The 27591-nt window shown below is 39.6% G+C and overlaps 1 protein-coding gene across 9 annotated transcripts in view; it reads right to left on the bottom strand.

Moving 5' to 3' along the window:
* The window catches only part of NDST4 (N-deacetylase and N-sulfotransferase 4), a 253236-nt gene that overhangs the window by 36040 nt on the left and 189605 nt on the right, over positions 1–27591 (bottom strand). The window lies entirely within an intron of this gene.

Consider the following 27591-nt stretch of genomic DNA (forward strand, 5'->3'; position numbering starts at 1 on the left):
AAACCATTCCCAGAGAGTAGTTATCAGTGGTTCACAGTCATGCTGGAAGTGGGGTCCTGCAAGGATCAGTTCTGGGTCTGGCTCTGTCCAATATCTTCATCGATGATTTAGATATGGCATACAGAGTACGCTTATAAAGTTTGCAGATGATACCAAGCTGGAAGGGGTTGCAAGTGCTTTGGAGGATAGGATTAAAATTCAAAATGTTCTGGACAAACTGGATAAGTGGTCTGAAGTAAATAGGATGAAATTCAATAAGGACAAATGCAAAGTACTTCACTCAGGAAGGAATAATCAACGGCACACATACAAAATGGGAAATGACTGCCTAGGAAAGAGTACTGCAGAAAGGGATCTCGGGGTCATAGTGGACCACAAGCTAAATATGAATCAATAGTGTAATGCTGTTGCAAAAAAAGCGAACATCATTCTGGGATGTATTAGCAGGAGTGTTGTAAGGAAGACATGAGAAGTAATTCTTCTGCTCTACTCCACTTTGATTAGGCCTCAACTGGAGTGTTGTATCCAGTTCTGGGCACCACATTTCAGGAAGGATTTGGGCAAATTCAAGAAAGTCCAGAGAAGAGCAACAAAAATGATTAAATGTCTAGAAAACATGACCTCTGAGGGAAGATTGAAAAAATTGGGTTTGTTTAGTCTGGAAAAGTGAAGACTGAAAGGGGACATGATAATCGTTTTCAAGTAAATAAAAGGTTTTTACAAGGAGGAGGAAGAAAAATTGTTTTTCCTAACCTCTGAGGATAGGACAAGAAGCAATGGACTTAAATTTCAGCAAGGGAGGTTTCGGTTGGACATTAGGAAAAACTTCCTGTCAGGTTAGTTAAGCACTGGAATAAATTGCCTAGGGAGGTTGTGGAATCTCCATCATTGGAGATTTTTAAGAGCAGGTTAGACAAACACCTGTCAGGAATGGTCTAGATAATTAGTCCTGTCATGAGTACAGAGGACTGGACTAGATGACCTCTCGAGGTCCCTTCCAGTTCTATGATTCTATACTGTGAAGTGCATCTAGGAATGACAGTGCTAGGGATGTGATGCACAATATTGTTGCACTGCATGTGATCAGCAGGAAAGGACTCCTAGCATTCAGAAACTGCTTAAGAAAGAGTAGGGCAAGATAGAGCTCAATAAGGCAGCATGTGTTTCCTTCTCTGTACACAAGTACACGTCTCACAATAGTGTCAATAACTCCACCACTGTGTGGTTTAGTTTACATAATGAACAGGGTATATAATACTCTGGTTAATAAGTGATGGCCAGCATTCTGGCAAGCATAAGGATAGTGGACATTTTTACAAGAATCACAAAATGGGCACAACACAAAAATAGCAAAAAGACCCAAATCACAAGACATCCCAGATTCCTACGGGAATCTGGTTCAGGTTCAGTGTAGAAATAGGCTTAAGATTAAACTGCAATGAGCAATGTGTACTAAATGCATGCAGATGAACAGAAAACTACTGAATAAAACCCATTGCCAAGCTATATGCTGAATAAAACCAATTGTGCATTTGCTTATTGCAAAGCTCATGTTATGCTCATGCTATTTGCTGTGAGGGCAGTACCTGGAATGCATATGCTTTGCAAGACAGCAGCGTTCATTCATACTGATGGGATATCTTATTAACCTTGACATTCAACAGCCAGCCAGCTCAGACTGATAGTTAATTATGGAAGAAGAGGAGGGCAGATCATTAAATGCTGGGTGTGTGTAGCTGTAAAGAATTGTCTTTTTACTTTCTTCTTCCCCTTCCAAATCTCTCCTTCCCCTACTCTACCCTTCAACTTCCCCTCTCCTTCATCCCCACCCAAAATCCCTTTTGCATGTTTCCTCGCTAAGGCCATGTCTACACTAGGGAGCTTACAGTGGCACCGACACAGCCGTTCTATGCCGGCAGGAGGGAGTTCTCTTGTCAACATAATAAAACCACCTCCACGAGCAGCAGTAGTTATGTTGGCAGGAGTAGCTCTCCCACCAACATAGTGCTACGCACACCGGCACTTCTGTTGGTGTAATTTATGTCGCTCGGTGGTGTTTTATCACACTCTTGAGTGACATAAGTTATACCAACAAGTGGTTGTGTAGACATGGTGTCAAGGCTGATTCCCCACTCTGGCACTTTGAGTGCAGAAGGTGAGGGCCCGCAAGGATTCTAAAAATTAATACTGGCTACTCCAGGCTTATATTAAACTCCCAAGGTTACAGCTTCTCTCTGACCTTGGATGGGTAGATGCTGCCACCACCCAATTCCAAAAAAAACCAAAAAACCCTTTAAACCCAGAAAGGCACACTTGGGAATTCCTCCGTGTGGGGTACCCTCAAGCCCTTTCCCACACACACCTCCGGGGAAAAGCTGAGAGAGAAAACAAAGGAAATCAGCTGTTGCCACCAGCTAATTAAACAACATATGCACAAACTGCTTAGGACACAAAAATCCTAATCCTGTTCTTAAAAAAAGATAAATTTTATTAAAAACAAAAAGAAAGACAATACATCTGGAAACTTAGGGTACTGCTAGATCTAAAAAGAGCAAATATAATAACTAAGCGTCAAGAATGGTTTTCTTGAGGTCCAGCTTTATGGTTACAAGCAAAACAAAAGCATTTGGGGGTTAGCACAAAGAAGTCCACAAGACTTAAAGAAATAAACCTAATTGCATCTTCCTAGACATTTCCAAATATACTTACATATCTGGGGTTTTAAATGAGTAGTTTCTAGGAATGATTTAATGATTTTTCATACCTGGCGCAAGCTCTTACAGCATAGTCCAGCCCTGTCCCTGCTCTTCTGGAGAACAACCACAGACAGACAAAAGGGGAGTCTAGTTTCAATTTTAAAAAGTTATAGCCTTCCTATTGGCTCTTTTGGCCAGGTTCCCACTCTCTTCCTTTTACCTATGCATGCAGTCAGACTTTTTAAATCTTTACAGGTAAAGCAGGTAGCGAACAGCTACCAAGAGGGATTTTATAGCTGAATGGCTGTCTGGGTGTCCATAAAAGGGAGCTTCCCTCACCCCCTTCATTTATCACACATGGCCTTACTCTATTTTCCCTATCCAGAATTTTCCTTTTCTACCCAAGCCATTCTGTCTCCTCCCTCATTTTATAATAAGAATAAAAATGCCTAGCTCTTATACAGCATTCTTCATCTCAAAGTGCTTTACGAAGGAGATCAGTATCATTCTCCCCATTTTATAGATGGGGAAGCTGAGGCACAGAGAGGGGGAAGTGACTTGCTCAAGGTCACTCAGCAGGCTAGTTGCAGACCTGTGAATGCAACAGGTCTCCCAAGTCCCACTCCCCTGTTCATCCTCTAGACCGAAAGGAGATAAGGGTCCACCCTAACCCAGCGGGAGAAAAGTCAGGAGCTCCAGAGCTGTCAGAACTGCTACCCAAGTAACACAAAAAGACCAGCACAGATAGTAGGGACCCACTCCTTTATGTCAGTGGGACTTCCCTTCCCACACCTGCCCTCAGTCCAGTGCAAAATGAGCTGGCATGCACTCCCCAATCCACTGCAGCCCCAACCTTCTCTTCACCTACACCAAGGGAGAGGAGCTAAGGGCCTACAACATAGCAAACACTTTAGTATTGTTTGTCAAATTATCTATATTTTAATTCTACGTTTTTCCTAGAGGATGTCTTCAGATCTATAGTTTCTAATGAATAGGCATCCACCACACAGAACCAACACTACAACAGTCACAGATCTGACACGCTTAGTTGCAGTCCCAGCAAAGAGGCCCAGGATTAAATAAACACAGAGGCTGAACCAGCATTTCATATTGATCTACTCCAGGTCATTGCTAATACACAATTACCACAATATCTAGGCACCCCCTATGGGTGGTCATTTCATACTTCAGCAACATTATAAGGCTGTTGCTGGAAAGCTTGCACTGCCATTGCCTTTTGTGATGATAAACAGTCCCCAAGATTGTCAATTTATCTCCTTTATGAACACTGAATCACTTAAAATAAATTGTAAATGGAGAAAAAAAGGCCAAGATTCAGTTCAAGGGCTGAGGCAGTTCTGAATTTGTTACTGGAATTGGTTTACTTATCTCTCTTGATGTTAGATACTCTATGCTGACACTATGAATAGGTACAGGATAATAAAGCAATTTGACTATCACCTCTTTTCTAAAAAAACAAAAAGAGAATGCTTTGAGAGTTCAGGCCACCTGTGCATTTAATAAATCATTTTGGCTGGTAAATTACATTTTTTCCATTGGGGTATGGTGAGGGGGTGAAGAGTGGTGGTTTTATATTTTCTCTAACATTCAAAATTCAACAGAAGCTACATTCTGCATCTGGTTATGTACCAGATTCCCAATAATAATATTTGGTTAGTGACTTATTAACAAATTAGAACTGTTTTGACTTGAGACAGCTGAGCATGTAAACACTGATCTTCCTGAAAAAAGAAACTGGGCAGTGACTTCATCAAGACAGAACCACGAGGGCAGCTGTTCTAACAAAGAACAGAAGGCTCCTGCTACATCTTAAAGAACTATTGCTTAACAACCCATTTTTCTTTCCTTTCAGTGTGGACCCAATTAATTATAATGGCAACACATGCTAAATACCGTAATTAATTTTGGTGCAAACTTTTTGGGCAGCAATTTGGCAGTGGCTTAGGACTCCCTCAGCCATTTCCAAAAATCAACACTATTTTAGAAGGAAATTTCACAGTGTGGGAGCCAAAAGTGACTTGCAGACAATATGAATTTAACCCAAGACTTACTCATAGAGTAAAATGAAAACTCCCTTTTTGTTACTTAGAAGAGCTTCTGCCTGTAGCTTCTAAGGGCTCAATCCTAACCTTAGACCTTATCCTAATATCTTTGTGCAGCTGCTGAGACCATGCAAAGCTGCCTTAGAGATGCTCTAAAAGGGCCACGTGATGCAGCAGAATTCTCAGATGGTGCAAATCTAATGTAGCTAACGCTGGATGGCCTTCACCCCCACTCTTCCTGTATTTTGGGATCAAAAGAGGGTGTGTCAGAGGCAAGAGGGGAAGAGGCAAAATCCACAGCTGTTCGGGCTGCAGAGTCTCATCCGCTGTAAGAGTCTCATCCATGATAATGTGATACATAGTTTTCAGGGCAGAAATAATTGTTTTATGATGTGTTTGTACAGCACCTAGTACAATAGTGCCCTGATGCATGCTTGGGATGCTACCACAACATATATAAAATATGCAGCCTGAGAGGGGGTGGATCTTTGCTAACCAAAACATTCACTAGTTCATTTTTATAATTATGTCTGTTGAGGTGGATGGGCCAATTCACACCTCTCAGAGTTACTTCAGGCTAGCTGTAGACTAAGGAAGACATCACTACATCATTTTACACTTGGTTCACATTTTCAAGGTCCTCTCCTCAATTCTGAGGTCTAGAAGTATTTTGACAATGAAACCCTATCTTCTGGAACATCAATGGCTATTTTATTTGATGATCAAAATATTAATCAATAAAAATATTCATTAACACACTTCACAATATAAGTAGCAATGGATGTTCATGTCAATCAAAAATTGACACGAATAAAAACTTTAAAAAACGTTTTACATTTTGCTACAGTTTAGAAGTGATACATTTTCTAATCTCAAAATTCAGAAATATATTCATTAGCAAACGCTGAAGAGTGTTAAAATGTTCATTTTAAAATAATTTTAACTCAGACTCATATTAACAGATCTACTTATGGACTCCCATAAAATTTATTCTGTAGTCAGAATTAGTTATGAAAATTTGGGGAAAATGCACTCATTATTCATGCAAACATAAGAATGGCCATAATGGGTAAGACTAGTGGTCCTTCTAGCTCTTTATCATGTCTTCCACCAGGGGCCCATGCCAGATACTTCAGAGGGAATGAACAGAACAGGACAATTCTCAAGTGATCCATCCCATGTCATCCAGTCCCAGTTTCTGGCAGTCAGAGGTTTAGGAACACACGGAGCATGGGGTTGTATCCCTGACTATCTTGGCTAATAGTCATTGATGAACGTATCTGCCTATTAATTTCATTGGAGGACCCCTAGTTTTTGTGTTATGTGAAGGGGTAAATAACACTTCCCTAATCACTTACTCCATACCATTCATGATTTTATAGCCCTCTATGATATCACTCCTTGGTTGTCTCTTTTCTAAAATGGACAGTCCAAGTCTTTTTAATTTCTCCTTGTATGGAAGCTGTTCTATTCCCTTAATCATTTTTGTTGCCCTTCTCTGTACCTTTTCTAATTCCAATATATATTTTTTGAGATGGGATAACCTGAACTGCATGCAGTATTCAGCGTGTGGGTGTAGCATTGCTTTATATAGTGGCATTATAATATTTTCTGTCTTATTATCTATCCCTTTCCTAATGGTTCCTAACATTTTCCTAATGGTTCCTAACGTTCTGATAGCTTTTTTGACTGCCACTGCATATTGAGTGGATGTTTTCAGATAACTATCCACAATGACCCCAAGATCTCTTTCTTGAGTGGTAACAGCTAATTAACATATTTTGTATGTCTAGTTGGGATTATGTTTTCCAATGTGCATTGCTTTTCATCTGCCACTTTGTTGCCCAGTGAACCAGTTTAGTGAGATCTCTTGGTAACTCTTTGCAGTCAGCTTTGGATTTATCTTGAGTAATTTTGTATCATCTGCAAATTTTGTCACCTCCATGTTTACCCTCTTTCCTAGATCATTTATGACTATGATGAATAGCACAGGATCCAGTAGAGATTCTTGGGGGACCCCATTATTTATCTCTTTTGACTGTGAAAACAGTCCATTTATTCCCATGCATAACAAAGGGGTTTAATCCCTGCTCTAAATGCAAATCTCAATGCAGTCTTAACTCCGGAGCTATCACAATGACTATAATCTTTCCTAATTAGAGTTTATAGATTTATACTTTATTTATTTTACCAGTTGTGTAGCTTGAATGTGAAAATAAATTAAAGAAATGTAACACAGACCAGTAAGTGCACAATGGCATATTTTGCAAAATTAATTAAATTTTAGTAATACAGGAATGCACTAACACTTTAAATGCTCGAAAGAGGCTGCCAATTTTTAGTGATGATTAAGTGTAGTGTGTAATGATGAGTGTACAAGGAAGTTCTGCTGTGTTTATTCTGCATTAACAATGTGCTTTCTCTAATCTTCAAGTAGTTTAAAATATATTAAAATATAAAATAAGTGTTTTTGTAAAGTAGTTTGCTGGAAGTGATGTTAATCTCAATTATAGACATACAGTTGTCTCTGTACCTATTGATTTTTTTAAAAATAGTTTTTTTATATAGCACTTTTCATCAGCATGTCTCAGAGTGCTTCAGTATTTAATGTATTTATCCTTACAGCACCTCTGTGAGGTTGGGAAGTATTATTCTTCCATTTTACAGTCACAGAACTAAGGCAAAGAATGGAATCCATGAAAGTACTTAGGCACCTAAACCCCAGACTTTGATGCCTAAAGATGCAGATAGACACCTTACCTGCTTAGGCACTTTTGAAAAGCCCACTAGGGGCCTAACTCCCAGGAATATTTTAGTTCTCACTTCAAAGTATTTATCTCAAGAGGTTCTCCTGAATCAACAATTTAGAATTGTTTCTCAAGGGGTCTTCATCAATGACAAGCTTTAAATTAAGCTTGGATGTTATTCTAAAAGATATGTGCTAGGAATTATTTTGGGGAAGTTACATGATCTATGTTCTATAGTAGGTCAGACTAGATGATCAGAATGGTCCCTTTTGTCCTTGTAATTTATGAAGCCTAAAAACAGTGGGCCAGATCCGCAGTTGGGGCGAATCAGTTCAGTTATGCTGATTTGTACACTGGCTGAGGTTCTGGCCAAGTAATGTTGCTGTCAGTGTTTTACAGAAGCATGTGGTCCACATTCCACAGCTATCACTATCCCTGCTGCTCAGCCCAGCCTATACAAGAGAAACCAGCAGATGGCTTCCGGTTTATCTTACAATGGAACATCTGTTCAGACATTGGACTACATTCCCAAATAATGACTGGAAACTGATTTTTAACACTCCAGTACTGAAGTGATGACTGAACCAATACAACCCAAGCAGACGGACAATCTCATCCAACCCAAGTATCTTAAAAATATTGCAGTCAAGCATTGGTTCATATCTTTATGATGTGTATTCATGTTGATATTTAAAAATGTGCCTATGGATTGATTTAGCACTTACACACTGAAAAAATTACAAAACTTCATGTATCAGTCATGTGCTCCACCTCATTCCATCAGTTATTCAATAATTTAACAAAAACAATATTTCCCTTAATGTCCTGACTCTGGGCTCTGCCTGCTGCCTTTTGAAAAATCCAAGAGCAAAGGTAGGCCTTGCAGCATGCCCTGAGGGTGAACATTACTGCTGTCAGAGAATTGGCTGTAGTAATTGTTCACTGCTTTTTCTTAACAATTTTTTTTCTCCCTTACCTCTGCATCTCTTAAAAAAACAACAACATTAATTTCCTTCTTCGTGTTGCAAGTAAGGGATTTTAGGATATATTTTGCACAGATGACATGATACAAATAAAGTTGTATAGTAAAATATGTCCAGTAAGACTGTGTTCATATCATATAGTTGCAATAAAATCCCTTACAAATGAAATGAGGAAGCATATTTTTGGTCATCCTCCACTCTCTCACAGAAATATCCAAGGAAAATTAGTTTTGCTAATCTGTCTCTTCATTTTACTAGGAAAGCGTTCTATACTTGTATCAACTGCAAACTGCCATAATTGGATGTAGCTGGCAGCATGGTGTGTGTGTGCACACGCGCGTAAGTAGTATAGCATCATTAAGAAATGCAATATACTCTCAAGTGTCCATTTACCAATAGCAAGTAGCTCTGATAGTTTGGCCATAGAAATCCCTCTTTCAGTTTCAAATGTTCAATATGTTCTGAATCCTGACAGTCTATTAGAGATTACATCCTTCTATTGTTTATGAGCCATAGTTCCATTCACCGATGCTGAATCCCAGAACATTTAGACCCGTTAATTGCACAAACAGCTGCACTAAGAGAAAAAGGAAGCTGAAACTGATATTTTGTGTTTACAAAGCACTAAATTTTAATAATGACAAATTGTTTCTCCAGAATTCAGCACTATTCATATTCATGACCCTTCTGCAACTGAAGCAAAGAAATTTGTGGCTGAAAATTGTACCCTTACTTTTGCTCTATTCCCCTTCTGAACTCTTTAAAATTTTACCATTTTACATTTTTACAATTTTAAAATTTACCTGACTCCATGCTCAAATATTTTCTAAACATATTTTCTCTGAAGAAAGAGCCACAAAGGCAATATTTGGAAGGAACCATGCTTCTTCCTTGACTAAAGCAGCAACAATTAGGCTGATTTACAACATATTTCCCATGACTATGTTCATTATAGAAGCGATATTACACCTGCAGTGCTCCCATTGATGTCAATGGAAACTGTGTACTTGAATCAAAAGTAGTATGTGGTCTTAGGTTCCACTTTTTCTTTATTTGGTTGATGTGATTAAATGAATTATTCTCATAAACTTAAAACTTCTACACAGTACTTCTCTCCCAGTGAGACTAAAGATATTGTATTTATATAAAACCTATAAAACAGCTTTTAAACACCAAGTAAATCATTATATACTGTATTTACCTGCCATGGCTGCTTGCAGTTGTTTCTTTGGTTGTATATACATTTAATACTATCTTGCCATTACAGATGTCTATGATTCTAGATGCAGAAAGAGACTTCTTCTCTGTGAATCGTAACTGGCCCTTCTCTTTTCAGCTATCTGCAGCTCTCACCTCCCAGCTTCTCTCCCCCGCACAAAGCACAGTAGTGTCAACGCTGGCATAGCACAGCAAAAATAACTTGTGACTCTGTTGACATTAGTAATCTCACTGTATGGATAAAATAGGATGGTTTAAGTAACTGAAACTTTAGGTCCAATTAATAGACAAAACCATACTTCATGTAAGTGCTTGACACTACACTTGACAGTAGGGAGCATATCCAAACCTCCTTGCATTCCTTTGACGTGCAAACCTCCAGCAATGTGATACTGGAAAGACAGCTTCTTGCATGGGACCGCCTTTCTTTGGAAGTAATGATAATAATTTGTTTTGTCACCAGCTGTATTTTCTCAATGGATTATAGAAAACTAAAATATTCTCATCTTTGGATTATCAACAGGTGGACTCTTACTGTGACTTGAGATTGCAACATCACATCAGATGATTAGGCTTTACTTTTCTGTAGGAGTTTAGTGACCCACTGGCAGGAGTTTGTTATTAAATTATTTCCCCCACTCTATATCAAATTAATATTAAATTTAATTTATTAAATATTAAATTTATATATTATAAATTCTACCGTATGTTAAATAATTTCCCTCACTCTACTCTATATTTTCCTCAATCTACTCTATAGAAACTGCAACTCGGAAGAGGCTCATTCACACATGACTTGTGTGCAGGGCACAATCAAGGCTGATTAGTATGACCTGAAGACGTTGTCTGTTTGTGCATACTGTTCAGATGTAGTAGAATAAGCATACAAATTGTTTGTGTCATATCTATCCTTTAAAGAGGGCTCTGTTTGTGTTGGCTCCACAGCTAACTCCTCATCCTCAATAAATTAAGCTTCTTTCTCCATACTGTTTTAATTTGTTCTAAGTGACAGCTTTGCATACAGTGGGTAAAATCCTGGCTCTACTGAAATCAACGGCAAAACTCCCACAGACAATTTCCCACAGTCTTCATTTCACCCTTTTTGTTTATCTATAAGATGAGGATAAAGTGAGATGTTTGAATAAAATATGTCTGGAAAATTTGGTATCTACAAGCTATTAAATTCTACAGTCAAAATACTTCACTGTTTTTCCAAAAATCTTTGCTCCAAGTCAACATTTACCTTTTTTGCTGTTGAAAATGTTAACCCTGAACCTATCCACTGGCCTGGTTACAGTCCTGTTACTTTCTCTTCACTTGTGTGCTGATTATATCAGAAGAAAGTTCTCAAGTTAATGTGAGAGTTTTCTTTCAAATTCTACAATCATAATCCTGTGTCTATTAGTAAATAATTTTCTAGTACTGTCATTAACCAGTTAAGACATTTAATATCTTGGTGACATTTTAAACCATACCAAATCCTTAAGTTATATCTAGTCCCTTAGGCTTGAAAACCCTTCCCATGGGAGCATCACTTACTCATGGAAGTAGTCCTATTGTTGGTCGTAGCACCACAGGTGTGAGAAAGGGATTGCTTTTACTTTGTTCATATCTGCTTAGGAGTCTCAAGACGTGAAAAATATTGTAAGTACAATAGAACACGTAGTACTATATTTCTCCATTGTATTATTAGGAAATATGCTTCAATGAATTTTTAAATCTGTTTCTTTTGAAAATTCTGACCAGTGATTTTAGAACTGTACACAAGTTGGTTTTTTGTAAGAATTTTTTACCTCCTGTTTTCCTCCCTACTGAAGTTTCATCAAAAGTATTGTGAATGGAAGTTTGTTTTATTAAACATATATGGCTTCTGAGCATTCCAAAGAAAGAAAGACACCCCCACACACACAAAACACCACAACCACATACTTCATTCCTTTTTGCAAATTCAAAGCGTGGCTTTATCTTGATGTACAGGGCACATGCTGCTTTTACTACCAATTTAAAATTATGCAAATTGCACCAGATGAAACAGTGTTTTGGGGGCTATTTTCTTGAATAACTTTTGTACACTAGCCATTTCAGACAATATTTTAGAGGCATCAAACAAACACCCTTGCAGTGTCTCCAGACCAATGGCTCTCAAACTATTTACCTCTGTGAGACGCATATGCAGCTCTCTATATGTTACGTGGGCTGCATCCACACAATATATACTACCCTGTACATCTACAAAAAAAAATAAGGTTTAGTATTTGTTATATGACAGCAATATGATTCAAATCAGTATAGTGCCTTTCATTCCAACAGTGGCAAATGTCTACCAAGAGTATTTTAAATTAGCAAAATAAGTCAAAACATTAACAGTTAAAATTAATTAATTTACTGTAAGGGTGGCATGGCATGGTGTATTGCCACCCTTACTTCCATGTTGCTGCTGGCCATACGGCTAGCCTGAGAGTCCAGAGTGTGCAGCTGTGGAGCCGGCCTCCAAAGATGGGGAGCCCTGCCAGATGCAGGATGCCTCCCCCAGCCAGGGACTGTCCCCCATGAACCCAACCCTCCCCCCAGACTGCCTCCAAGGCCAGGGACTACCCTCCCACCCCTGCCAATCACCCACCCCCCTGGGACTGTCCCCCCAGCATGAAGACCCCACCCAACTCTGGCCTGGCACATGTGCCTGCCCTGCAGAGACAGTGTGCCCTGACCAGGGCATAACACCTCCTCCCCCTGGGACTGCTCCTTCAGCATCCAGTCACCCACCCAGGGTCTGCCCCTTATGAACCCATCCCCCCACTAGCAACTGTCCCCAGCTCCCCCATCAAGGGACTGCCCCCAACCCCCTACATCTCCCTCCCTGTACCCACTGGTCTCCTTCTTTGGATGCAGCCATGCAGCCCACCCTGCTCGCCTGCCACTGTGGTCCTAGTGCCAGGGCACCTGCTTCAGCTGGGGTCACTGGACCCATTATCCCTCGGGGTGGTGGGTGCTGAGTATCCTGGCCTCATGCCAATGCTGCTGGACCTGATCCCACCATGGGGAGAAGGGAGCTGATGCCACTGGGCCTGATCCTACACTGCCCCATTTTTGCACCCCTGCCAGCTCTAAGCCCCAGGCGGGTGCCCCTCCCTCCCTGCCTTCGTTATGGCACTGGAATGTCACATGAGCTGCAGCTGTGTGCTAATTGGGCTGCATGTTAGAGAATCACTGTTCCAGACCCCAAAGATGATCAAAGGCGTTCAAACACAAGAATATCTAACTAATCAGCAACTCACAGTGAAAATACATTCTTGCATTGCACACTCCATGTTAACATCTAGCAAACTACAGGTTACTGAACTGGATTGCTAACCTAGTATAAATCACCGTAGCTTCAGGGACCTGGTCCCCTTTTGTGTTGTGTTAACTTCTAATACCAATTTATATCCCACTCTTATCTACAATCAGTTCTGAAGTAATGTCTGACTTTAATGGGAGCACTCGTGTTTGTGATTAGGTGGGATAAAACATAACTTCTTCCTCTTTGTTCTTAACTTTATGAGGAATATTTCCCAGATCTTATTCTTATGATAAAAGTCTCTTTGTAGTGTTCTCCTATGAAATTCACAAGAATGCATTCAGCACAATTCCATCCAATGGATCATAATTCTAAATTATATATTGCACAGGGTTTTTGTGGATTAATATTTAGGTTTTGGTGCTGGTGCCATTGACGTGAAAGAATGACAACACTGACTACAGAACAATTTGATCTGAATTGGTGCTATTTAAGTTTCTCAAGGTAGCTTTGTCAATGCACCACATTCCTGACCTGCAATTCCCTAACTGTTCTAATCCAGGGCCCCTCTTGAGTAAAGACAGTCAATCATGGCAAATTTATGGTGGTTTTCTTATGTGGACTCCTATCTACTCTAAGCTATAGATGGAAATTGTTAAATTTTTATCATGTGGGTGATATCTCACATTTGAGCCCATGACTCCCAAGGTGAAGGGCAAACAAACACATGCCACCTTGCTTCAAACGTAGCAGATATTATTCAAAAATAATGATGGTAGATCAAATAAGAGTAATTAAAAATCTCTTATCTGACCAGTGCTGAAAATGGAAAGGAAAAAAAAAGCAGGGGATTTCTCTCTCCTTTTCCTTCAAAAGACTGCAGAAATAGTCCTCTAATTTCATTTGGATTAATAAACAGCATGTTAGTGGCATTTGGTTACAAGAGAGAAGAGCGGGGTGAAAGAGTGGCAGAGGGAAAAGTACTATTACTATTTAGCAAACCAAACTGAAGCAGCATTTTATTGGTATCATTATTATTCTTATCTGAACTGGTTGGAAACTGAGAAATTGGCTGACTCTAGTAAAGTGGGCATATTTACCCTTTATTCTAAGGCATGAACACCTATTTTCTGCTAATCTTTGGGCTAGATGAGTTAGAATAGCTAAAATTTTAAGTTATACACCTTCCCCCTACCTCCCACACATAACACAGCTTTCTTTGGTAGATACACTAAAAATTGAATTACTCAAATACCCACAATAAACTTTAACAGTTGAACAACTGTGTGTTAAACTCTAAACTAAACACTCAAATCTTCAACTCCAATGAAGTCTTATGGAAAATAACAAAGCATTATTATATCTTGCTAAATTCGAAATTAGATATGCTAGTCATTATTTTCTAATGATATGGCCTGCAGCACTGTAATATCTGAGCATCTCCAAGTAAAGAGTGAATTTTATCTTCACAATATTCCTATGAGATAGGGATGTATTACCTCCATTCTACAATTGAGGAAAGGAGGCACGGGTCAGTTAAGGGATCTGCCAAAGTTTATTTTGGAAGTCATTGGAAGAGTTCAGAAGTCATCCTTGGTCTCCTGAGTCCTAGTCCAGTGCCCTATCCAGTAGGCTTTCCTTACTACCTCATTATACACATCAACATGTTCCTTTTTGTCTGTCTCCTCTCTAATCTATAGTCCTAATTTGCTAAAATGAACGTTTAGTTATTCCAGAAAAATATCTCCTCCCAAATATTTCACCTCACACTGAAGCTTAGTAGATATTCCTCAGGACTACATGAAGTAATATATGGATGTACTAATAAAATTTCAACTTGTGTTAAGCATAGGCTCATCTAATAACATTGTAGCTACCTTATCCCCTTTAGATTAGATTAATTGGTTTCTATTCAAAACAGTCTCTCTGGAAGAATTGTGGAAAGTCAGGTATTAGATGCAAATATGGTGAAGGGCCAAACATTACAAGATTTTGGTTTCATGTAAAAATAAAAAAGTAAATGCCCACTTTAGCACTACTCAGAATGGATGACACTTCTACTAATGTTGTTCAAATAACTTATTATTAGCACTTTAGTTTACTAGAGGAAAAAAAAATTCTTACACCAGAGGGCTTTCCAAAATTTCAGAAGTTTTAGTAATGGAAAAAATGACTAAGCTAAAAGAGGGTACATGGACAAGTACTTGGAAACACGGCTGCCCATTTTACTTCCAAGTTTCATTTTTGAATCCCTTTCCTTATTGAATGGGATATTAATATTTCTTCTCTCCTTACTGATATTAGTTAGACTCATGTGACCTATAGTTTGTTTTGTATATAATGGCAAAGTCACTCTGCAGCACCCTCTTTGCCTTTTCCCCCTCTCCGGGGCCCCAAAAGAACTGTAAAGTTCACAGTATTTCAGACAAAAGTACCCCTTCATGGTGGGAATCTAGTTTATTTAGTCTTGTACAGACTCTCTAGTGGCCCTATAGACCCCAAACCCATTCCTCTTAACTAAGGGAACCTCACAGCCCTCCTTCTGGGACCTGGGCTGTTCTTCTCTCTGATCTCTTTGATTCACCCTTCACCAGTTCCACTCAGGCTAGTAACAAAGTCCTTCACAAAACAGAACTCGCTCCTCATAGTCCCAAACAAACAGAGTCCTTCCACCCAGCCAGACCCTCCATCCCAAGGGAGTCGATCTGCCCTCTTCTGATTCAACCACCACTCCCAGACTTTACTTAGCTAGAGCTCAGCATTGTGGCTCTGACTACTAAACTCCCCTGTTATCAAGGTCTTCCCTGAAGAAGCCCTTCCCACTCTTTGCAATTTCCTCAGCTTTCTTCTCTTCCTGCAGCATCCTGCTGCTCTTTATAGGAGAATCACCTGATCCAACTCAGGTGTGCCTCTTTAATAGTTAGGGTTGGCTGTCCTCAGGCCCTCCAGCCTTCAAAAGGTAAGCCACCCTGCTACATGGACCTATGTGAAAATGGTTTATATTACTCACTTGTGACTCTCAAAACAACATTTTGAAAATTAATAAAAAATATTAAAAGTCAGAGTGGACATTCAAGCAGATTCTCACAGATCTTCAAATTAATTTTGCTTTTTTTCTCTCGTTTTTTTCTTGTAGTCTTCAATTACAATCTATTAATCTTTGCTGATTTTTTTAAAATTTAATTTAGTAGAAGGAATATTCATTTATTCACTTAAAGAGAAGCGTGACTACTCAGTTCCTTGATGACATCATTGACCAAAGGAAGAAGGAGAAGAATTACAGTGGGCTTGACTGAGGAATTTAAAATGATCTCAGGTAATGAAAGGTAACCAGCTTTTGCCTTTATATTGTCTCCATCATCCTTTGAGCTCCTACTCACTGAGAGTGATGCTCACCCAGATGCAGAAGGACCTTGCAAAGCCACATGTCCCAGTTAAGCTCCACAGTGGGGATATGTGGTGGGGTTGGGAGAGTGCAGTGGCTGCATAGGAGACCATCACACCTATGTACCATGGAGGGGGCTTTGCACTGGCTCTGAATAGACCAATTAAGAGGCAGCATTGGAGTGGGTGTGAAAGAATCCATAAAGTCCACATGGTATGAGCAGATAGTGGATACTATTTCAGTCAGCAGGCCAGAACAATGGCCAGGGAAAGGCTACTATGCAGACCTGTCACCAACTTGCATACTGGGGTTCATGTGATTTTACCACTCTGCCCCATTCAGTATAAGGTAAAAAGCCAAATTACTCTTTTTTTCTTTTTTTTTAAAGGAAGGGTACATTTCACCCTCAGCTTGTATATGATCATTTATAAAATCCTGACCTGTAATTAATGAGACAGCTTAGCCAATAACATTATTTAAGATCGTCCAACAGGGATCAGCATTTAACTGTAGATTAAATATCTCTACAGCAAAAGTAATTAGTTTTCTAGAATTTCCAAAATCTCTGAAGGGAGCTTTTGAATGGATCCCATCCCCCCCTTTTATAGTTACTGAGATATTTCATCCAGTTTGACTTTTATGCTGATGGAAACAAACTGCTATTACATTCCTTTGAAGCAATCCAAACAGGATGCCTATGTGTCAAGCAATATTAAACCTCAAAGTTGTGTAAACCCCAAAGGATATGGAGCTATATAATGAAGTGCATGTTTGCTGAATCCATGTAATACCTACATGGTTATGATTTTTGTTTAAAAACAACACAATGTGTCAATCAAGACTATATGTAAACAATTGAATGGCATTCAGTTGGAATCCAGCAGCAGGAAGCCAGATACTAATAACAGCAGTAGTAAATAGTCATAAACATTTCATTTGATCAGAGTGAACTATACATAGCTATTTATGCATCTGACACTGTAATTTTTCTACATACTGTACATGCAGCAGATCACCTAATAAAACAAAAGAACATATCTCAACATTAGAGTTTTCTCTTCTCTGAATTGCATCCTCAATAACCCCACTGACTTTCATGTCAGTTGTTAGCCAAGACAATCTTTGTAAAAGTATTAAACCGATTCCTGAAGTGAACTGAGTGACAGTGAAAGATGTCAGACTGACCATTTTAATGAATGATAGTTTTAACGAGCATTTAGGTACAGCACCGGCAATGATAGCACAGGGTTCATCACACAGCAGCCATTATGCCTATAACCAACTAGCTGCATTCCCTTAGGGCAAGTCTGCACTGCCATTAGACACCCATGGATGGCACGTGCTAGCTGATTCAGGCTTGTGAGGCTCAGGCTAAGCGGCTATTTAATTGTGGTGTAGATGTTTTGGCTCAGGCTGTAGCCCGAGCTCTGGAACACTCCTACCTTGCAGGATGCTGGAGCCCAGGCTCCAAACCAAACCCAAATGTCTACAGTGCAATTAAACAGCCTTCTGTCCCCAGCCCCACGAACCTGAGTCAGCTGGCATGGGCCAGCCGTGAGTTTTTAACTGCAAAGTGGACAAACCCTTATGGGTTAATTTAGTTACATGCTCATTCAGGACGTAGTGAAACAGTGCATTTAGTCCCTATCTTCTCTGAATATGAAACTTCTAAGAATATGAAATTGTACCAGTGGTGGTAGTGGACATGTGTCTATGAAAATTAAATGGTAGTTGAACTGGGAATTTCGTTTCAATCAGAATCTGGTTCCTTTTCTGAAGCTTCTCATGACCCTCTAAACCTTTGAAATTTGCTAAAAATGAGCTGAGAATCTTACAGAAACAAATTCTCTCTCAAGTTATTTCCCAAGTACTTCATGCTGCCCCATGACTCTGAAAATCAAATGCTTGGTATTATGGCATTTGATCTTTTCGGATCCCAACCTGGAACCTATGAGTATAGAGGTACATTGAAACAAAAGGGTTTAGGAATAAAGTTAACTGAATTTTGGAAACCTAAAAAATAATCTGGCTTTGAGTTTTGGCTAAAGGGTTGGGGGGGGGGTGATTCTTATATTATCTGAACCAATATGTTCATTCCTACCAAAGGCTTGATTGAGGTGACCATTTCATTTTAAACTGACCAGTGAACAGCCAGGTGATTTTAAGTCCTCACCAATATGGACCTGGCCTAAATTAGAATCACTAATCTAGAAATAGCAAACCCTATTATTCTGAGTCGCCCTCTCTCTCTTACCAATATATGTCTGCAGTGCTATCCGTGTCTCAAGAACTCTCAAGTTCCTGAGAATGTTCCAGAGCGTTCCAGTGAGAATAGCATATAACCAACTGCTCTGAGACAAGGTGAATATTATTATTCATTTTGCCCCAACAGTGCACTTGTTGTTGTATAAATAAACAGAAAGATATGGGGCATGATTCTGCCTTGACTTACATACATTTTACATCAGTGTAACTCATTGAATTGAACCATTACTCCTGATTTACACCACTGTAAGTGACTGGAAGACACAGGCCCACAGTTTCCAGCTCAAGAAGCTTACGATTCACTACAGACAAAACAGGACAGACATACTCATTGATCAAATGCTGGCAGGAGCTTCAGATAATGGAGGAATCTTGGAGGTGATTCTTAGATTCATAGATATTAAGGTCAGAAGGGACCATTATGATCATCCAGTCTGACCTCCTGCACAATGCAGGCCACACAGTCTCAGCCACCCACTCCTGCGAAAAACCTCTCACCTATGTCTGAGCTATTGAAGTCCTCAACTCGTGGTTTAAAGACTTCAAGGAGCAGAGAATCCTTCAGCAAGTGACCCGGGCCCCATGCTACAGAGGAAGGCGAAAAACCTCCAGGGCCTCTTCCAATCTGCTCTGGAGGAAAATTGCTTCCCGACCCCAAATATGGCAATATCAGCTAACCCCTGAGCATATGGGCAAGATTCACCAGCCAGATACCCAGGAAAGAATTCTCTGTAGTAACTCAGATCCCATCCCATCTAATATCCCATCACAGGCCATTGGGCCTATTTACCATGAATATTTAAAGATCATTTAATTGCCAAAATCATGTTATCCCATCATACCATCTCCTCCATAAACTTATTGAGTTTAATCTTAAAGCTAGATAGGTCTTTTGCCCCCACTGCTTCCCTTAGAAGGCTATTCCAAAACTTCACTCCTCTGATGGTTAGAAACCTTCATCTAATTTCAAGTCTAAACTTCCCAATGACCAGTTTATATCCATTTGTTCTTGTGTCCACATTGGTACTGAGCTTAAATAATTCCTCTCCCCCTCCGGTATTTATCCCTCTGATATATTTATAGAGAGCAATCATATCTCCCCTCAACCTTCTTTTAGTTAGGCTAAACAAGCCAAGATCCTTGAGTCTCCTTTCATAAAACAGGTTTTCCATTCCTCGGATCATCCTAGTAGCTTTCTCTGTACCTGTTCCAGTTTCAATTCATCCTTCTTAAACATGGGAGACCAGAACTGCACACAGTATTCCAGGTGAGGTCTCACCAGGGCCTTGTATAACGGTACTAAAACCTCCTTATCTCTACTGGAAATACCTCACCTGATGCATCCCAAGACCACATTAGCTTTTTTCACGGCCATATTACATTGGCGGCTCATAGTCATCCTGTGATCAACCAATACTCCAAGGTCCTTCTCCTCCTCTGTTACTTCTAATTGATGCACCCCCAGCTTATAACTAAAATTCTTGTTATTAATCCCTAAATGCATAACCTTACATTTCTCACTATTAAATTTCATCCTATTACTATTACTCCAGTTTACAAGGTCATCCAAATCTTCCTGTATAATAACCAGGTCTCTCTCTAAATTGGCAATACCTCCCAGCTTTGTATCATCTGCAAAGTTTATTAGCACACTCCCACTTTTTGTGCTGAGGTCAGTAATAAAAAGATTAAATAAGATTGGTGCCAAAACTGATCCCTGAGGAACTCCACTGGTAACCTCCCTCCAGTCTGACAGTTCACCTTTCACTAGGACCTGCTGTAGTCTCCCTGTTAACCATTTCCTTATCCACCTTTCAATTTTCATATTGATCCCCATCTTTTCCAATTTAACTAATAATTCCCCATGTGGCCGTATCAAACGCCTTACTGAAATCTAGGTAAATTAGATCCACTGCGTTTCCTTTGTCTAAAAAATCTATTACTTTCTCAAAGAAGGAGATCAGGTTGGTTTGGCACGATATATCTTTTGTAAAACCATGTTGTATTTTGTCCCATTTACCATTGACCTCAATGTCCTTAACTACTTTCTCCTTCAAAATTTTTTCCAAGACCTTGCATACTGCAGATATCATACAGGCCTGTAGTTACCCGGATCACTTTTTTTCCTTTCTTAAAAATAGGAATTATGTTAGCAATTCTCCAATCATACGGTACAACCCCTGAATTTACAGATTCATTAAAAATTCTTGCTAATGGGCTTGCAATTTCATGTGCCAGTTCCTTTAATATTCTTGGATGAAGATTATCTGAGCCCCCCCGATTTAGTCCCTTAAGCTGTTCGAGTTTCGCTTCTACCTCAGGTATGGTAATATCTACCTCCATATCCTCATTCCCATTTGTCATGCTACCATTATCCCTAAGATCCTCTTTAGCCTTATTAAAGTCTGAGGCAAAGTATTTGTTTAGATATTGGGCCATGCTTAGATTATCCTTGACCTCCATTCCATCCTCAGTGTTTAGCGGTCCCACTTCTTCTTTCTTTGTTTTCTTCTTATTTATATGGCTATAGAACCTTTTACTATTGGTTTTAATTCCCTTTGCAAGGTCCCACTCTACTTGACTTTTATCCTGTCTCACTTTATCTCTACATGTTCTGACCTCAATAAGGTAGCTTTCCTTGCTGATCCCTCCTATCTTCCACTCCCTGTATGCTTTCTGCTTTTTCCTAATCACCTCTCTGAGATGCTTGCTCATCCAACTTGGTCTACAACTCCTGAAAGGCTTTGTAGAAGAAGCAAATTATGAGGAGAGATTTAAGGAAAGAGAAGGTGCTTGAAAAAGGAAACTACTTAGTATGAGGGCCATTGATTTTAGAATAAGGTCCAAAGATGAGAGTGGGAGGAACAAAGCATAGGAAGGGAGAGAAAAGCAAAAGAAGGAGTAGGGATGAGCACAGAGGTAAACAGAAGCAGTACTGTGCAGTTTCTTAAGGTTTGGATGAAAAGCTTCAACCTGATGATGGAAGATGAAGAGGAGCTAATGAAGAGATTCAAAGAAGGGAGTAATATGAACAGGGCAGCCAAAGAAGAAAATGGTTTTAGCAGCAGGAGGTTGCATGAGATGGAAGGAAGCAAATGAAGAGCAGGGAGACTAGAGAGGACAAAGGACATAGTAGTCCAAGTGAAAGATGATCAGGGTATGAACAAGAGTTTTGGCAGGAGAGCTGACGAGGAAAGGACACATTTTAGACATGTTGTAGTGTGAATACCTGACACAATAAGGGAGGGTTGAGAGGAAAGATGAGTTCAGTTTTTGTCATATTGAATTTGACTTGGCAGCAGTACATCCCTGATTAGATGTCTGAAATGCAGTGCTTAATTTGTAATGAAAGAGGTGCCAGAGCTCAAGCAGTTAGGTGCTGGGGCTCAAGCAATTTCTTTTACTTTTACAACTAATATGGCAACCCTAGAGGTGCTGGGGCTATGAACCGCCAAGCTGAGAGGTGCTGGGGCTCAGCCCTGGCAAAAATTAAGCACTGCTAAGATGGAAGTGATAAATAAGACCTGGTTCTAATTGTGTTTTGAATGATGTAATGAATTACGTCTGTTGCCACTAATGCAGCGCTCTGTAGTCTCTGTGTGAAAGTCCCTCTGAAGTATACTAGTATTCCCAATGAAACTATTGTGCAAGTCCCCATGTAGCATATAAATGGCTACATAACAACTATAAATCAGCCCCTTTAATCTGATACCACTTATAAACACTGATTAAGTTTTTTCACCAAGGATGTTTTCTTTTAAACTACAGAGAAAGAAATCTCAAGAAAGTTGATGTAAACTGGAGATAGGGAAGATATATCATCCATTTTCATAACTCTCCCATTGTCAGGTTGCTATTCTTGCAGTTTTATGAAAAGATGCCTGCTTTATGTTATACAGTATCTATAAATGATGATTAATTAATCCATTTTGGTGCCCTACTCTGAGCACACAAACCTCTGAGTTAATTTAATTCTACACTCTTGGTTTCAGGGGGAAAAATCAGTTCACTAGAGGATATAATATTCGCAAATCAGCCATTTTCCAATTCATTTTGAATGGTGAACACAGCAGTTGCAATTTTATTCTTGTCCATTTACTTCTATTAAGGATTCATTTTAGGTAATCAGAGAATTTTGAATCAGCACTTTTTTACCTTAAAGGTTTGTTTCTGACACTTTAATGAATTAGTTTATAGTGTGTGCTTGAAGGTAACCATTTTTTTATCCAACAATCCTCTAGTTGACACAGTTATTTATTAGTATTTCTGCTATCACATAACTTGTAACTAATTCTGATGAAGTACTTTCAAGTATGCGGTGAAGTATAAGCTTCCATAAAAAAAGGAAAATGTTATGTAATGGAATTTGTAAGAAAGGAAGAAAGAACACACATTATCCTTCAGAGATTTTCTCTATGCTATGAGTTGGAAGTCAATTAGTTTCAAAATATGATGCTGCTAAAGGTACGAGTCTCTTCAGACTAATACTTTGCTGTACAACTTCACTCCAGTTATAGTTGGGCTGGTGGAATGGAGGCAGAGAAAGAGAGAGAGAGAAAGAAAGACTTATAAAGAAAAATTGTTCAAAAAGCCTGAGCAAGGAGGAAACAGATTAAATCATGCACCTGGAGTTGGACGATAAAGTGGCCTCAACTTTTATGTTTGCACCATAATTTTTCTATCATGTTATCAGCACTTACAGGACTTCTTGTTATGAAAGGAGGTATCCTGGGAAGGGGGGTGTAATTGTGCAGTAGATAAGAGTTCTTTTATAGTGTGCTATCTTTCAATACAAATGTAAGTTGGTTGCATTGAACTGAAATATATGTCATGGCAGAAAAAAAAATGAAAGCGTTTGTACCGCCACACGTATGTAAGGTATTGGTGTTTTGTGTGCATAAGAGAAATACAACACTATTACAATTTTCAGTTGCATCCGTCACTTCTTCTTGCAAAATGTAAGGGTTCCCTTCTTTGTGTACATTTATACTGCAATAAAAACCCTGCAGCACCAAGTCTCAGAGCCCTGGTCAACTGACTCAGGCTCGTGGGGTTCGGGCTGTTGAACTAAAAGTTGCATTGTAGGCATTCAGGCTATGAGATCTACTCGCCTCGTTGGGTTTCAGAACCTGGACTCCAGCCTAAGCCCGGACATCTACACTGCAATTTTTATCTCTGCAACCCAAGACGCACAAGCCAAATCAGGTGAGCCAGGCTAGCCGCAGCTATGCCATGGATCTTTTATTACATTGTACATGTATCCTTTAATTCTACCACTTGGAATGGTGTCACAGGAAAGCTGCTCTGCACTGGCTGACCACTAAGATAACATCCATTGGGGGTCTGCTGATGTGGAGTGGACTGCAGAGTCAGGGCCTTAGTTTGCATTAGTTACAGTATATGGAGCTAATTCTCTCTTATTATAAGGCAACTTTACACTACTCAGGTGTAATTTACATCCATATTAAGGACCCTTTACATTGCCAGATGTAATGTAAGTGAGAATCAGGCCCAATTGTTTTTTTTAATCTGGTTTGTTTGTTTTAATGATCATAAATATATCAGGACTCCCAATTGCATTAGGTGAAATTCTGACCCACTGAAATCAATGGAAAACTCTCATCAACTAAGGGAAGGCCAGGATTTCATCCATCATGTTATGCTTCCCTGAACACCTCACAATCAGGCCCAATAATTCCTATTAACTAACAGCTCTTAATACTCCAGAGTATTTTGACTGCTGTCTTTCTTTCTTTCTTTTAAAGATATGCAGAGCCATTTTATTTGCAGAACTCTGGTTAGAACTGCATTATGAATCACTTTTGGTTTACAGTCTATTTCCTTCAATGCCCAAGGTTATTTTTTTTTATTATTCTTTCTGCAGCTATACTCAGAGAAACAAAGCAAATAAAAAAGAAATATTACTAACACTCAAGAAATTTCATAATAATACCCCCAAATCTCTTGTGAAAAGCATAAATTAACCCCTCTCTGCATTTACTTTTAATATTCTGAAACAATACTATGTGATTCTCATCTGTTTTAGTGATGAGAGAGAACTAGGAAATAAGATGAACAAAGTATTCTAAGTATGGCACATGTGGGATATGCATAATCTACATCTAACAGACTGAAAATGAACAGTAACTCTTTAGTTACAGTGAAATGTTTAAAATGTAAATATATTTAAGTGGCTTTGAAAATTAAAAATGTCCCACGATGCTTACAAAGAGTATGCCTTTCTTTGCTGTGGGTGATCATTTTTTGTTCAAAGTTAGAATAATAATGTATATTACTATGAATTGGCCACAGCTCCTGCATAGCTGAGTTTGAAATTAGCTTCCAGTCATAAATCTGACATTCACCGTCCCCACCTAACTTTGCAAAGAAACAAATTTCTTTCTGAAATTTTATATGCCACATCTCATTTCAGGGGAGAGCTTCTCTGTTAAAAAAAAAAAAAGAAAAGAAAAACGGGATTTAAAATTACTGTCTTGAAGTCTTCTTTTTAGTATTTTCTAACTTTTTCTTGTCTTTTCTTTTCTTTTTGACTTTTAATATCTGTAAAATGGCTTGGTCTACAAATTCCAAACATGATTTGTTTTGTTAGCCTGAGGATAAGACACTTAGGCCTGGCCTACATTAGGAAATTAGGAGATTACCTACACCAAAGGGAGAGGCACTCCCATCAGTGTAGGTAGTGTTTTCACTGAAGCGCTATAGTGGTACAGTGTTTTAAATGTAGACATACCCCTAGTGCATAGAACTTAGAGGGGAACTTTCAAAACATACTAAAACCCATAAGAACTGCCTGTGATACCCCACACTGAGGGTAGGTCTCATTGACGCAAGGTTATATATAAAAAAAGGAGCCAATGGAATGACAAAGAAGGGGAAAAGACAGGTTTCAGAGTAGCAGCCGTGTTAGTCTGTAGTCGCAAAAAGAAAAGGAGTACTTGTGGCACCTTAGAGACTAACCAATTTATTTGAGCATAAGCTTTCGTAAGCTACAGCTCACTTCATTGGATGCATTCAGTGGAAAATACAATGGGGAGATTTATATACATAGAGAACACGAAACAATGGGTGTTACCATACACACTGTAACCAGAGTGATCACTTAAGGTGAGCTATTACCAGCAGGAGAGCCGCGAGGTCGGGGGGGGGGAACCTTTTATAGTGATAATCAAGGTGGGCCATTTCCAGCAGTTGACAAGAACGTCTGAGAAACAGTGGAGGGTGGGGGAGGGGGAGGATAAACATGGGGAAATAGTTTTACTCTGTGTAATGACCCATCCACTCCCAGTCTCTATTCAAGCCTAAGTTAATTGTATCCAGTTTGCAAATTAATTCCAATTCAGCCGTTTCCCGTTGGAGTCTGTTTCTGAAGTTTTTTTGTTGAAGTATTGCCATCTTTAGGTCTGTAATCGAGTGACCAGAGAGATTGAAGTGTTCTCCAACTGGTTTTTGAATGTTATAATTCTTGATGTGTGATTTGTGTCCATTTATTTTTTTACGTAGAGACTGTCCAGTTTGACCAATGTACATAGCAGAGGGGCATTGCTGGCACATGATGGCATATATCACATTGGTAGATGTGCAGGTGAACGAGCCCCCCATACCCCTCTGTTCGTCAGAGGTTCTTGTCAACTGCTGGAAATGGCCCACCTTGATTATCACTACAAAAGGTTCCCTCCCCGCCCTGCTGGTAATAGCTCACCCTAAGTGATCACTCTCGTTACAGTGTGTATGGTAACACCCATTGTTTCATGTTCTCTGTGTATATAAATCTCCCCACTGTATTTTCCACTGAATGCATCCGATGAAGTGAACTGTAGCTCACGAAAGCTTATGCTCAAATAAATTTGTTAGTCTCTAAGGTGCCACAAGTACTCCTTTTCTTTAAGGGGAAAAGAGGAAGCAGTTGTCCAGCTCAGCTCATGTTGCCATTGGGTCAGGAAGCAAGAAGGAACTGTAATTCCCACCATGCCCCTCAACCCCCCGACACACACACCAAAACCCCAGCATGTGCATGCATGCCTGGCTGAAGAAAGTTTAAAATACTGCTGTTGCTTTCTGGAATTCTTGAACCAAACTTTAGAGACTACCAGTTCAATGCATTAAAGTTGTGATAGACACAGAGGTGGGTGTGCCTTGAAGTGTCAGTACAGAATCATAGAATATCAGGGTTGGAAGGGACCTCAGGAGGTCATCTAGACCAACCCCCCGCTCAAAGCAGGACCAATCCCCAACTAAATTATCCCAGCCACGGCTTTGTCAAGCCTGATCTTAAAAACCTCAAAAGAAAGGAGATTCCCCAACCTCCCTTGGTAATGCACTCCAGTGCTTCACCACTCTCCTAGTGAAAAAGTTTTTCCTAATATACAACTTAAACCTCCCCACTGCAACTTGAGACCATTACTCGTCGTTCTGTCATCTGCTACCAGTGAGAACAGTCTAGATCCATCCTCTTTGGAACCCCCTTTCAGGTAGTTGAAAGCAGCTATCAAATCCCCCCTCATAATTCTCTTCCGCAGACTAAACAATCCCAGTTCCCTCAGCCTCTCCTCAGAAGTCATGTGTTCCAGTCCCCTAATCATTTTTATTGTCCTCTGCTGGACACTTTCCAATTTTTTCACATCCTTCTTGTAGTGTGGGGCCCAAAACTGGACACAGTACTCCAGATGAGGCCTCACCAATGTCGAATAGAGGGGAATGGTCACGTCCCTCGATCTACTGGCAATGCCCCTACTTATACAGCCCAAAAATACATTAGACTTCTTGGCAACAAGGGCACACTGTTGACTCATATCCAGCTTCTCGTCCACTGTAACCCCTAGGTCCTTTTCTGCAGAACTGCTGCCTAGCCATTCGGTCTCTAGTCTGTAGCGGTGCATGGGATTCTTCTGTCCTTTTTGTTTCATTTCTCCTTGTTTTTCCATTTTTCTCCTTTAGCT

This window comes from Chelonia mydas, chromosome 4 (assembly GCF_015237465.2).
Source record: "Chelonia mydas isolate rCheMyd1 chromosome 4, rCheMyd1.pri.v2, whole genome shotgun sequence".
Taxonomy (NCBI): Eukaryota; Metazoa; Chordata; order Testudines; family Cheloniidae; genus Chelonia; species Chelonia mydas.